Source organism: Myotis brandtii, unplaced genomic scaffold, assembly GCF_000412655.1.
Source record: "Myotis brandtii unplaced genomic scaffold, ASM41265v1 scaffold454, whole genome shotgun sequence".
In the NCBI taxonomy this organism is placed as follows: Eukaryota; Metazoa; Chordata; class Mammalia; order Chiroptera; family Vespertilionidae; genus Myotis; species Myotis brandtii.
This window is the reverse complement of record NW_005367354.1, coordinates 3,026,978-3,041,605: the sequence shown is the minus strand read 5'-3', so window position 1 is coordinate 3,041,605 and position 14,628 is coordinate 3,026,978.

The window sequence follows — 14,628 nt, the reverse complement described above, 5'->3', positions numbered from 1 at the left end:
GATCACCACAACATGAGGAACTGTATTAAAGGGGCACGGCATTAGGAAGGTTGAGAACCACTGGTTTGGAGAGAAAAGGCAGGGGTGTTGCTTGTAAGAACAGGTGTCTGGTTTGATTTTTGGAGACATCTTGCACTGCTGTTTTATTACATTTATGTGACACACAATGAAGTTTAATTTTTAAGGTGTAAAACTTGAATTTTGCATAGTTTACAGTTAATCTCTTCCTGATTTCTTTCTGAGGATATCTGTAGGATTGTGTCTACTTAAATTGCTTTTTGTGTGGCTTAAGCCAAGGGCTTATTTCAGATCTGCATTTTTGGGTAAGTGGTTTTATTGAAGAAAAAAAAAGTGCCTGATGGAACTAATGGTGATTGTTCCACTTAAACTGGGATTATATAGACAATGCATTTCCCTCCCTCTTTCTGCCAACATTTGTTTTTCTTCCTCCCTCAATTCCAGGGTTTCATTTCTAGAAATCTGGGCTGGAAACAGAAGCAGCAGTTTGTATAATCCCAAGCATTTGCTTATGCCAGGAAGCTGTAAGGGTAGCATGAAGTGGGTGTGATAGAACGATACTGCTACTACTTAAGACATTTAACTGTAGAGGGAGTCTAGGGTCAGATTTTAATTTTTGTTGAGTTTCCTGTTTTCTATGTATGTGTTAACCTTTTGGTGGGCAGAGGATTGGGTCGCTGTGGTGCTGACTGGCATATATTGTGAAAGCGTTGGCAAAATTTTCATGCTTTCGCTCTATAGGGCAGGCAGGGTGGTAAACAAGCCTACATAACTTAAAGATGTTCCTAGGATGGAATGTTCTCTGCATGTACTCCTGGTCCTGCTAATTCAGCAATCGGTCGTCACCAGGACTAAATGTAGAGTAAGTGCTGAGGGTGGTGCAGAGGTGCCGAAAGGGGGAGTGGGGAAGAGAGGATTTGGATGGTCTTTGAAAAATCTCTTCTCTTTGTACTGTACATCAGAATATGATTTACCACTGATTTTTAAAGAACATTTTAGCCCCCCCCTTCTCTGTTTTCATCAATTTCACTTGTTCTCTCTAGAGAGATATTACCTGTATTCCTTACTTTATGTTGTCCTTTTTTGCCTCATTCTCTAAGGCAGTGGTTCTCAACCTTCTGGCCCTTTAAATACAGTTCCTCATGTTGTGACCCAACCATAAAATTATTTTCGTTGCTACTTCATAACTGTAATGTTGCTACTGTTATGAATCGTAATGTAAATATCTGATATGCAGGATGGTCTTAGGCCACCCCTATGAAAGGGTCGTTGACCGCCAAAGGGGTCGCGACCCACAGGTTGAGAACCGCTGCTCTAAGGGCTCCACATTGTTTGAATATGTTGCATACCTTATGGAGTGGGTTGGCTTTAAACTATATGGCCTAATGTAGCCTTCATTTGGAGGCAAGAATAGGAGGTCAATAAAAGTACACCCCACTGGATAGAGTCCCCAAAGCGGTGGGGTGTAGGAGATCCTCAGGATGCTCATTATTGTCTTGGCAGGGATTGTTGCCTTCTTCGTATGATAATCACAGGAATTCTCAGAGGGCCATCCACTGCTTTCATGGCAGAGATCCAAAAACATGTGGTAGGCTCGCTCCTTTTTTGCATTCTGGGTGCAGAGGAGAGTGTGGGATTGGGTTAAATACATGATTTCCAGGAGTTGAATGACAGCACTATATCCATTCTGTCTGCAGAACTATACAAATTTCTCCCCACTTGTACAACTTCACTACCTATTTGGACAGACGCAGGGGTCCTCAAACTTTTTAAACAGGGGGCCAGTTCACTGTCCCTCAGACTGTTGGAGGGGCGGACTCTAGTTTTAAAAAAAACTATGAACAAATTCCTATGCACACTGCACATATCTTATTTTGAAGTAAAAAAACAAATGTTTTCGGCGGGTCGCATGTGGCCCACGGGCCGTAGTTTGAGGACCCCTGGACTAGAGTGTAGGGAGGGACTTATTTCTTCTTTTTTAGGTTGACTAGTAGCTTAGCCCTTGCTCATTGGTCACTGAGGATGGGCTTCATGGTCTCTGACCTTTCTTCTTACCACTGGAGATGAGGTCTAGTCGCTTCAGGCCTTAGTGGGCAGAGGATTGGGTTGCTGTGGTGCTGACTGGTATACAGTCAGCTATATATTGTGAAAGCATTGGCATAGGGTCAGAGGTCATAAAACGGCCTAGTGGCATCTGGGTACCATTCTTGGTTGCTTAGTTTAAGAAGGAGGTGCAGGTTTTTTTTCCCAATAGTTCTGAACATTGTTTTGTGGGTGCATAGTCTTTGGATTAATATAGAGTATAGAATGATTACTTTCTATTTCTGCAGGATACATGATTGAACAAGAGAAATTATTACAAAACACTGACACCAGCATGTAAGTCCAATTCTGGAACTGCAAGCAGAGTGGGCTGTTGTATCCATGCTTCCTCCCCCGTAGCCCCATCTGCAACACAGTATTTTTGAGGCTTCTTGAAGTGACGGGCTTTTAGAAAAGCTTAGTGTAGTTTTCATATTTCAAAGATAAATAGCTTATGTCAAACCAGAAGCTATAGTCACTTAAGGAGCTGTGGAGGACTTGAAATTAATCAGTCTAGTGATCCTCATTTCTAGATATACTACTTTGATCTAATCACTCCCTATGGATTTGTTTCATTGTGGAGGGTGGGGGAAGTTGGGCTTTACTGAGAAGTCTTGAACCTGACCATTGGGAACAGACAGACCAAACTGCCAACCATAGGTGCAAGCACAGAGGTGAAGTACACCTATTCACAGGACCAGACGTTTAACAACACTGTATTATCCTGTGTTTCCAGAGGGATAGTTCATTTTTGCTCCTCTGGCTTGTAATTTGAGGCAGTTTTTTAACTTCTTTTGGAAATGGAGGTTTGACTTTAGACGGGGAATGGTGTCCTAATCTTCCAGATACTTAGTAGATATATCCTTGGGCTAGTTATTTAACCACACTAAGCCTCAGGGTTTCATATTTAACATTGGAATAATGTACTTACCCTCATATTGTGTGATCTTTAATTTAAATAACGAGATATGTCTAGCATAGTGATTGGGTCACATTAAGACTTTAATAGTGTTTTCTTACATTTCCATACCCTAAACCCAACACCTGTAAATGATTCCTTCATTTACAGTTTCTTGGATTTCCCCCCTTGTTTCCGGTTCTATAATCTGGTACTCATGTCATCAACTCTGTGGACCTGAGAGGTTTTTTTTATTCATTAAGCAAACACTCCATCCATGCTTTTGTTCCGGCCCTCCGGTCCAGTTTAAGAACCCATTGTGGCCCTCGAGTCAAAAAGTTTGCCCACCCCTGCCCTAAACCCAACACCAAATTCTCTGATTCCTTCATTTACAGTTTCTTGGATTTCCCCCCTTGTTTCCGTTTCTATAATCTGGTACTCATGTCATCAACTCTGTCTGTGGGCCTGAGAGGTTTTTTTTATTCATTAAATGAGCATATTGGTCTGATTTCACATTTCTTCTCATGCTAAAATTCTATGATTTGTAGGTTTATAGCTGTTTGCCTGCAAAACATTTAGAGTAAAGGGGCTTCAATAGGAATATAGGAGTATAACCTCCTTAATATTATAGATGAGAAAACTAAAGCCAGGCACATAGAGTCATTTTCTTGGGTCGCGTAAGTATTGGCATTACTTGGGCCAGAACCCAGGTACTTGGCTTCTAGGCTTCCTTATGGGAGTTAGTTCTGGTGTTTGAAAGGGATTACAAAGATATTTTTTAAAAAATATATTTTATTGATTTTTACAGAGAGGAAGGGAGAGGGATAGAGAGTTAGAAACATCGATGAGAGAGAAACATCGATCAGCTGCCTCTTGCACACCCCACACTGGGGATGTGCCCACAACCAATGTACATGCCCTTGACTGGAATCGAACCTGGGACCTTTCAGTCCGCAGGCCGACGCTCTATCCACTGAGCCAAACCAGTCAGGGCAACAAAGATATTTTAAATTTTAAGAACTCTAGTAAACTTTTGAGTAATGCATAAGCTAGGAGGAAAGGGGTGTTTTTATTTTTTGGCCAGAAATTGACTGTCAAATGTTGTAATAAGGAATTAATTAAACCTGCTCTCTCAAAAACTACAAAAGTGCCTGGAGAGAAATGTCTGCTTTTCTTGTATAGCCCTCATTCAGAGTCAGCAAATACTTACTGAGTGATGTCTTTGAGACACACTGTAGTTAGGTACTGTGCTCGCTCTGCATATTACATTTTATAAACAAGAAAAGAAGGCTCAGGGCGGTTACGTGACTGGTGTAAGATTGCACAGCTTGTAGGTATTCAGGATGACACTTGAGTGCAGGTCTTCTGACCTGAAATCACAAGCATGCCTTTCAATTGGCTTCTCTCCAAGCATGTTTGCCATACTTGGCCACATGGTCGCCCTCGTTCCCTTTCTGGACTCTCTTCTGTTCCGTAGATATGCAGTGAGGACTCCTGCAACCTCATTGCTTTCTGGTGACCTAGGAGCCATAGGTACCAGTTACTTAATGAAAGTGTCTCTTTAAGATTTCCTGCTGCTGCTTATCTCACCTTTGTACTTTAGTAGTGGGGATTCTTTGGTGCTTCTGTCTAGTGAAGCTTATCTTTGAATGGTTGGTTTTGGATTCTTAGCAATAAAATACCGCCTCTCAAGTTTTGTTAGTAAATAACTAAAGCGTAAGGTTTTTTTTTTGGTTTGTTTGTTTGTTTTTCCACATGGAATAAATTGCTTGGTCATTCTCTGTATTTTGAATGATTAATCCTGTTCTGATAGCTTTAATATATTACATCGTACATTTTTAGTTTGCCTATATGGTTAAAATATTTACATACTTTTATTATCAAGCAGAGATTCGATTATTTAACAGTAGAAGATAATTCTATCGTGAATGTATGTGTGTGTATATAAAGATAACCCACCACATTTGGCCAGATAGTTGAAGGATGAAATGTCCTTGCTTTTTGAAAGCACCTGTAGTGTGATACTGGTGTTACTTTGGTGAGTTTGGAGGAAACAAGGGAAAAATTATTTGTTCTGTGAAGTCTAAGTTGTACCTCCCCTCCACTCCAGATGGTACTGGAAGTCTGTAATTGAATTTCTAAGCAGTCACTCAATCATTCATTCAAGACATAGTTATATGAGTACTTACTTTGTTCAAGGTGCTGTGTTGTTAAAAGATAGGGAAGTTAAATGATAAGATATAGATCCCCTTCTAAAGGAGATTATGACCTAGGTGATAAGACACACAAATACCTATAATACTAATTGAATGTGATGAGTGCTATGAGAGAAGGACTGAAATAGCACTTCAAGGATTCAGGAAAGGAAGCAATTATTTTTCTTTGAGAGAGGTCAGGGCACGTTTTATGGAGGGCTTGGTGGTGGACAAGATCCTTGAAAGCGGGGGATGATTTCTATATGAGTAAGGGCGAGGAGAGTAGTCTATTCAGGAAGATTAAATAGTAAAGATGCAAGGACAGAAAAGCTTGGAGTTATTTAGGAAGTATGAAGGGGGAAAGTGAAGGAGTGTGGTACCTGCTGAAGTGGGGAAGGGGAGGGATCCAGACCTTCTAGGTGCAGTAGCAAGACATGGAGGGATTTTAATGGAGGGAAGTGGTGGGACACAGCGAAGGATGTATATCTGATGAAAAAGAAACATCTGTTTTCCAAATTTATGTGGCTCTTTTTTTTTGACAGTTTTTAAACCCCCAATTTTATATTTTCATAGTGTTTGAAATGATTCCATATTGTAAGGCTTACACACAGTGGGGACTTACTCATTTTTATGTATATTTGAGAACAGACTATGTTGTTTTTAAAATTGATTTTAGAGAGAGAGAGGAAGGGAGAGACAGAGAGAGAAACATCAATGTGTTGTCCTACTTATTTATGCATTCAGTGGTTGATTCTTTTATGTACCCTGACTAGGGACTGAACCCCCAACCCTGGTGCATCTCGAAGTTCCAACTGAGTTACCCGGCCAGGGCACATGTGTTTGTTTTTTACAGACGTTAGTATAAATTCTTTTTTACTGGCTTATCCACCCTCTCCCCCCAGTATCTATCTTTTTAAACGATGTGTTATCATTTGGCATTTTTAATAGGATGCTGTGGGCTTATTATATAAGTGTAAGAATGTGTCTTTTATAGACATATCTCACTGTATATCTTTTGGTCATGGAAGTTGAAAGCCCCTGGCTCTCAATATAGTTCATGATTTATTTTACTGATTTATTTATGCCTTGCCATGTTCCAAAAAGGACTTAAGGCAGGATGTCTCATGAAGAGTCTTGGACCTTGTTCCAACCCTATTATTTGACTGAACCACTAGCCAACATTACACTTAGTGAACAGTGTTGAAGACAATCGGTGTCACAGACGGTGCTGCAGTTGTATCTTTTGCCAATCTGGTAGTAATTCAGGGATGGAGACAATATAATTAGAGTACCATTAAAAATAACTCCTCTAAATTTTGATGGCCTGCAAGGCACTGATAGAGAGCTTTGACCATTGGGAGCTCAGGCCCATTTAGAGCAGTGGTCTCTACAGTAGGGTTTGCATAAAATTACCTGGGAAATTTGAGTTCTGCAAGGACATTTCTTTACTTTAAGTCAGTCTGTTGTGATATTTTACAGTTTATAGGGGCATAGGTAATTGGATTTTTGGATTTATTATTTTAAAAAATAGACTCTTAATATGCTTTGTATTGCAGTAGGAGTTACCATGCAGATCTTTTGTATAATACTGTATAGAAGTTAACTGGTCATTTTCAGGTGAAGGGCTTAAGAATTGTCTAACTTAAAGATGACTAACTCATTTTAGTTCACAAAAACCCAAATGCCCCAAATTTGCTGACATTATCTGTGACAAATGGCTGTGAGTCGTATGCTAGCTAGCAGATATTTTTGAAAAAATAAAAAACACACTTAATCTGTCTTTTTGGGATGATGGTAAATTCTTAACAGTGACTCAAAAAGTAAGTACCTCTCAAAAACAAAATAAAATTCAATGTTACGAAAGAGGTTTTTGAAAATGGATATTTGGAATTGCATTCATTATTATTGTATTTAACTGCTGAAAATGATTTGTGTTAACTTTAAGAACATTTTTATATAAGTATATTTGAACTTGGAAACACCATTTTCTAAGCTGTATAAAAATCTTATAAAGGAAGAGTTTTTAGCGGTTTTCAGCCCAGTGGCTGACAATATAAAAAGCCAATAAATTCTGATTAGTTAGTAATAACAACTGGTTGTCATCAGGAAATATGGCATGCACTAGTTGAATTTTAGTTAAAACCTTTGCATGAAAGTGAATGGGATCGAAAATTGAATATCATGTTTCATTCATTGCAGCAAGTGATGCAGTTCTTTCCTTTGGTTTTTCTTTCTCATCTTTGTGCAGTCTGTTTTTTGGCTATGATAACCATTAAAATAAAATAAAATAGTTATTTATTATAAAAATGAACTGAATTTACAACCAGACTTTCAAGTTGCTTTATTACAAAATGTGAAAGAAAAATTAAAAAAATAATAAACCATATTCAATCACATTACTCTCACTGAAAGTGGTGGTATAATATCCTAATATTTATTAGGAAGAGCACAAATTTGTGAAATCTGTGTCTTCCTATATAATAAAACCCTAATATGCAAATTGACCAAATGGTAGAATGACCAGTCGCTGTGATACGCACTGACCACCAGGGGACAGACGGTCAATGCAGGAGCTTCCCCTGGTGGTCAGTGTGCTCCCACAGGGGGAGCACCGCTCAGCCAGAAGCCAGGCTCATGGCAGGCGAGCGCAGCGGCAATGGCAGGAGCCTCTCCTGCTTCCACTGCAGGCAGACGGTAAGGAGCGAGGGGTCCCGGACTGTTAGAGCCCCAGACTGTGAGAGCGTGCAGGCCGGGCTGAGGGACTCCCCGCACCCCCCAGCCCCCAGTGCACAAATTTCGTGCACTAGGCTTCTAGTCAATAAGTAAAAGAAATGTTTTAAAATTGTTTATTATAATAAATGTCATTCTTTGAAATTTTCATTTTTGTGTATGCTTTACAATGTACATAATTATTTTTCTGGCGTGTAATGTATGTATATAAATTATAAATAAATATATATACACTAGAGGCCCAGTGCACAAATTCGTGCACAGGTGGGTTCTGGCTGGCCCAGCCCCAATTGGGGTGGATCAGGAAGAGACAGGGGGAGATTGGCCAACTGGCCTGCCTCGATCGGGCCCAATCAGGGCCAGGCCAGCTGCGGGGAGGGGCCATGGGCATTGGGCCAAGTGGGGGCAGGGTCTGTGGGAGGTTGGCCACTGGCTTCGCCCCCCCAATCGGGGTGGGAGAGGCCGATCAGGGGTGGGGCCAGCTGGGGGGAGGGGCTCGAGAGTTTGGCTGGCCAGCCCCACCCCTCCTACCAGGCCATTAGCTGGCCGCAGTGGGCGTCATAGCGACCGGTCATTCCAGTCGTTAGAGTGTTACGGTCACTGGCTTTTTATATATATAGATGGCTTCTTTTAAACTGTGGGGTATATGATAAAAATGGTTATGACTTTTATATCAAGGTTCTTAAGTAAGATCCCTTGGAGGTATGGACTAAGAGTCTCTATATAGGCTTTAGGGAATCTGTGAACACTCTGAAATTGTGTGTAAAATTTTGTGACTCTATGCATTTCTCTGGAGAGAGGGTCTGTAGCTTTTAGCAAGTTCCCAAAAGGGTCTATGACCCTCCCCAAAGGTTAAGAGACTATGCTGTTAAGGACTGAGACCTCAGTAACTCCATTCATCCAGTGTTACTTCTTGCCAAGTTTAATGGATATGTCTGATGTCATTACTCAAGCCTGCAGTATGACTGGATTTGCAGTCTGTTTTTCCATTTTGTAATAGATGTGATTGCAATGCCTTTGGCCTTTAGAGATGTTTTAGTTCTATTTGTTACATAACTACCTGGCCATCATCACTTGGCTGCTTTTATATATCATTTCCCACTTCTATCCCCCCTAACCCCCATACTCACAGTTAAAAAGAGTGAGTATGGAGATGGGAAGGCATACATGTATAGAAGAGACCAGTATCAAGTCAAGTATAGGGAGACCTGCCTGGTAGGCTGGAATTCATAGTTTCTGTGCTTTTAAATTCTTTCTAGTATCTGAGTCTCAGCTCTCTAGAGTTCATAGGGTCTGATTTGACATATGCTGAAAACACCTTTCAGGTTCTTAGATTTGTTCCTTTTTTTTTTTTTTTAATTCTTCAATGTCATTGTTCTAATTTAGGCTTACTTATTGGATAGTAACCAAAGTGGTCTCATTGGCCCCAGTGAGTTCCTTTTTCACTCTATCCTAAATTTTGGGGATGATTGTAATTTTTATTTTCATTATGTTACTTTGCTTGAAAACCTTCCATGGCTCCTCATTACTGTCAAGATAAAGCTGTTCCTTAGCCTGGCATTTAAAGCTTTCCAGTGTCTGGCAACAACCTGCTTTTCTCATCTCACTTCTCACTAGTCTTCCCCAATAAGCTGTTCAAAATAAAATTGTCGGCTTACTGTCCCCTAAACATCCTTTGGGCTTCTCAGTTTCCACCCCTTTATATATATATATATATGCTTATCCTAGGCTATTCTACTTATCCTAGGCTATTCCTCCTGAAATTCTACCTACCCTTTAAAGCAGCGGTCGCCAACCTTTCGGACCTCATGGACCACCAGTGGTCTGCGGACTGCCAGTTGGTGACCGCCGCTTTAAAGCTCAGCTCAGGTTCCACCTTGCTTTTTTAAGTACTCAGACTATACAGTTTGGAAGTAATCTCCTCCTTCTATGAACTCTTAATTTTTATTTTCCTTATTATTCATTTGGCACTTTGTACTGCCCTATACTGTGTGGAATTTTTTGTTTTCATGTGTCCTATCCCCCAAATTATGGTATGAGAATGGCAGAAGAAGATCATGTTTTGTATTTTGTCCTTTGCAATGTCTTACACATACAGAATTAAAATATTGGCAAGTCATATTGATTAAATCACAATGCTAATTATTAATTTAGAGAAATAGACCTTTTTTTGAACATGTACCTGGAATACTCATACAAAACATCCAGGGATTCTCTTCACCGACCTCAGGGTTTTGAGAAATTGAATTGGAAATCAGATACTGTTCAAGAGAGAGAGGTAGTCCTACAGCATAAGAAGTTGGCTGTTAAGGGCTGTGTTCAGGGCTGGGGGAACCTGGTGACTTATTGTTCTCCAGTAGAGCTCCCCCTGCCATGGATACAGAGAAACATGTGTTCCTTCCTCTCTCAGCTGTGCTAGAGATACAAACTCTTAATGTCGTGAAGATCACTACACTTCTGTGTTAATTTTGCAATACCTTCTCTGTAAGATAAATTTTTACTGAATACTTGTGTTTGAATGGTAATATAGGGCACCATGAAGTTATTATAGCTTAGGGTTTCTGCCCGTTAAAGAGATTATAACTCCTGTAGAGAGTCTCATTTGCTTTAAATCATACACGAATTTAAAAATGTAAAAGATGTAATATGGGCATATGTAACTAAAACTAGTATAGTTAGTTGCTAATTGAGATATGTGGAAACTCCTCTAGCATTTACTATTTTTAGCATTCACTTGAAATTTATTTATCATGTGTCATTTCCCACCAACCATATTGTAAATTATAGAAGGTAGAGTCCATTTATTACACTAGTTATGTGCCAATGCCATTGTGCTTTCATAGTGCTTTACCCACAGTATCTATCCTATCTAATAATAGATAAACATGGTAATTGACCATACCTTCACTACGCCTCCCATTGGCTAATCAGCGCAACATGCAAATTAACCACCAACAAAGATGGCGGCTAATTTGCATACTGCAGGCTGGGCCAGCAGCGCGCGAGGCTGCCCGCGGGACCCAGGCCCCGGATCCGTGACCTGGCGAGGGAGCCAAGCAGCGGAGAAGGGAAAGAGCCCAGTTGGCAGAGAAGGGAGGGAGCTGAGGGCTAAGCGGGGAAGGGAGGGAGCGAGGCAGCGGAGGTGGGCTTCGCTCCCTTCTCTGCTTCGCTCTGTTCTCAGGAAGCCCTATTCTTGCATGAATAGGCCGGAGGAAGCCCTATTCTTGCAGGAATCTTCCTGCAATGGGCATCTAGTATATCTATAAAAGCCTAAGCGACCATTATGATGGTACGACCTGAACGACCGGTCGCTATGACGTGCACTGACCACCAGGGGGCAGACGCTCAATGCAGGAGCTGCCCCCTAGAAGCCAGGCTCATGGCTGGCGAGCGCAGCTGTGGCGGAGGGAGCCTCTCCTGACTCTTTGGCAGTGCTACTGAGTGGTGGCGGCAGGCGCAGTGGGCCAGCATGAGCGCAAGCAGAGCAGCACAGCACCCGGCCCCAGCTTGGACTCCTCCCTGGCTGCCTGCCACTTGGTGCACTGCTACATCCCCAAGGGGTTCCGGATTGCGAGAGGGCGTAAGCCAGGCTGAGGGATAAAACCTCCCCCCGCACCCCGCACGAATCCATGCACCGGGCCTCTAGTACATAGATAAGTGTGTTACTGATTATGCCTTGGAGCCTAGCATGGTCTGGGTAGGCGTCTGGAGGAAGTGGAATTTGAATTAGATTGTAGGACTTGGAGTGATGCTTATAGCATAGTTCCATGGAACTTGAAAAAAGAGTTCTGTAGTTAAAATAATAAAGTACATTTAGTGCACTGTCCGGATCATAGAGACTCTTTGGTTACCATGCCTTTGGCCCTGAAGTAACCCATATCACTTCTTCTCATAACCAAAAGTAGTAACAGGGCACTGCTTAAGGGGCTAGGGAATGCTGGCTAGAACATGAATATATGGTGAACAGTAATTGCCTTTGCCTCACCAAAACAGAATTGCTTTCTTTAGAAAGATGGCTATCAGAATCAGTAGGCCCTACCTGGAATTATTGAAATAAAGAGGAATTTTTTGTGTGTGTCAGTCTAAATGGGATTTTTATTGCTAAATTTATTTGTGAAAAGAACTTATAGTGCTGAATAGTAGTGTTTGGAACAGTTAAAGGAGAAATTTTTACTAATGTCTCTAGGGGTAGTTATTATAAATTGTTTTAGTTTACATGGTTTGCTACCATCTTTAGAGCAGAGATTTGAAATCGGTAGAAAATGATTGACTTCAGTAAAACTGATCCAGAGCTTTTCTACATATATACTGTTTGGTTGGTAAGATTATGGGGTGAGATAAGTGAGAGAGGGTATAAAGGGCTTTCAGATAGTATCGGAGACCTTTTGCTGTCTGAAGTTTTCATAAAATTGCTTCTTAGTTCCCTGGAAGTCTTTTTCTCCTTCTCATCAACATACTGTTAATTAAAATCTGTTTTCTCCATTTTTCATTTGTCTTTTAATGTTGGGTTTGATAAGGATTTTTGGGTGATGGTTAAAATATTGGCCAATTATGCAGGACTATGAAGCCTAGATATTTATTTATACACTAGAGACCCAGTGCACGAATTCGTGCATGGGTAGGGTCAGTAGGCCTGGTCGGCGATCAGGGCCCATCTGTGGGGCGACCAGCAGGGCGATCAGGGGCCTGCAGACATGATGTAGTTGTATTATGATGTCATATTTATACTAAGTAGGAATTGCTTTTGTTATTTCAGACAGGAAGATGTGAGATACTTACTACTCCAAACTCAAGACTCACTACACACACACACACACACACACACACACACACACACACACAGTGTCCCAAAAAATGTGTATGTACTTTAACAGCTGATTGCTCAATTTTGAAAATGCAATGTATTTTAATAAACACTGCCTTTATAATTATTCAAAGTGTGTGTATACATTTTGCATATGCTAAGTGTCCGGTCATCTGTTTAACCAATCAAAGCATAATATGCTAATGATATGCTAACGGAGAATTCGTGCGCTGGACCTCTAGGATATATATAGCTATCCTTGGACATTTAGATGGTTTATCTATATTAATAAAAGTGTAACATGCTAATTAGATCGGACAGCTAAGCAACCTTCTGGACAAAGCCGGGGCTGCAATGGGCAGAGGCAGCTGGGGCTGCGAGGGCCGAGCCCCTTGCATGAATTTCGTGCATTGGGCCTCTAGTACCTGTATATAATAACTGTACATAGCTGCCCAATTCATTGAGTTAACTCAGGGATACATGCCTCAATTGGATGCTCTATGGATGCTTAATTGAGGTAATTTTATGGCTGAGATAAATGTTGGGAAACTTATGTTTTGAGAATTTTCCAGGTCAAAATCATTGTGATTATATTGAATGGTATAGAACTTTGGGACTCAATTGGAAGTTTGTTCATTGGTACAGAATCAGAACCTCTTTCGGAGGAAAATTTTGGCCCTATAAGAATATTTTTTTTTTGCTTCACTTCCATGGAGAAGTGGGTTGGCTGCATACTTAGGCATCTTTAGTGGTTAGGTTCCTTAATTTTCATAAGAGAATATTAACCTCATTCTGCAATTGATTGACTGTGAAATATGTAGTATACCTGCAATCAGTATAGAAGAGCTTCATTCTACAAGTATGTATCCACTTACTTTGCTGTCCAATTATTATTATAAAGGTAGTAATCAGAAATAATACTCTTTGAGAATTGCTTAAATAAGCACATTTAATACATGCTCTAGAAACAGAGTTTTTACTTGGATCAAGCCAGAATACCAGAGAGCTATGTATATTGATTGCATTGTTTTAGACTGGGGTAGAATTACTTTTACTGAATTGTTATTTGGTGTAATGCAGTCAGCCTTGATTGAGGGCCATTAAAACAAACAGCTTTATAAAATTTAGTACTTCTCTTATTGTGGAATTCTTGTGAGGATATTAATCTCCTTTATCTCAGTGCCCTATTGATGCTGTTGTAACTATTGCTATTGTTATCAGCAGTTGATCTGCAGGGACTAAGACTAACAAAAAATGAGCTAATAGTTCCTGGACAGATATACTTTTAGCTGAAGGCAAATGCTTTTGCCTGAAGAGAGACTCATTATGGATTAGGGGTTATGTAATGGTTAGGAGTGTGGGCTCTGGAGCCAGATTTCCTGGGCTTGAATCCTGGTTCTGCTACTTCCTAGTTGTGTGTTATTTAACCTCTTGGTGCCTCAGTTTTCTCATCTCTAAAATGGGAATGATAATGACCCTACCTCCTCAAGGTTGTTGGGAGAACTTTGTGAATTTAAACATATAGAATGTTTGGCCCATGACAAGTGCGATGAAAATGAACTGCTGTTGTCCCCCCACCCCCATTTAAAAAATTGTAGTAAGATACACATAACATAAAATTTGCCATCTTGACTATTTTTTTAAAATATATTTTATTGATTTTTTACAGAGAGGAAGGGAGAGAGATAGAGAGTTAGAAACATGGATGAGAGAGAAACATCAATCAGCTGCTTCCTGCACACTCCCCACTGGAGATGTGCCCGCAACCAAGGTACATGCCCTTGACCGGAATCGAACCTGGGACCCTTCAGTCCGCAGGCCGACGCTCTATCCACTGAGCCAAACCGGTTACGGCCCATCTTGACTATTTTTAAGGGTACAATTCAAGCTGCTTTTGTTTT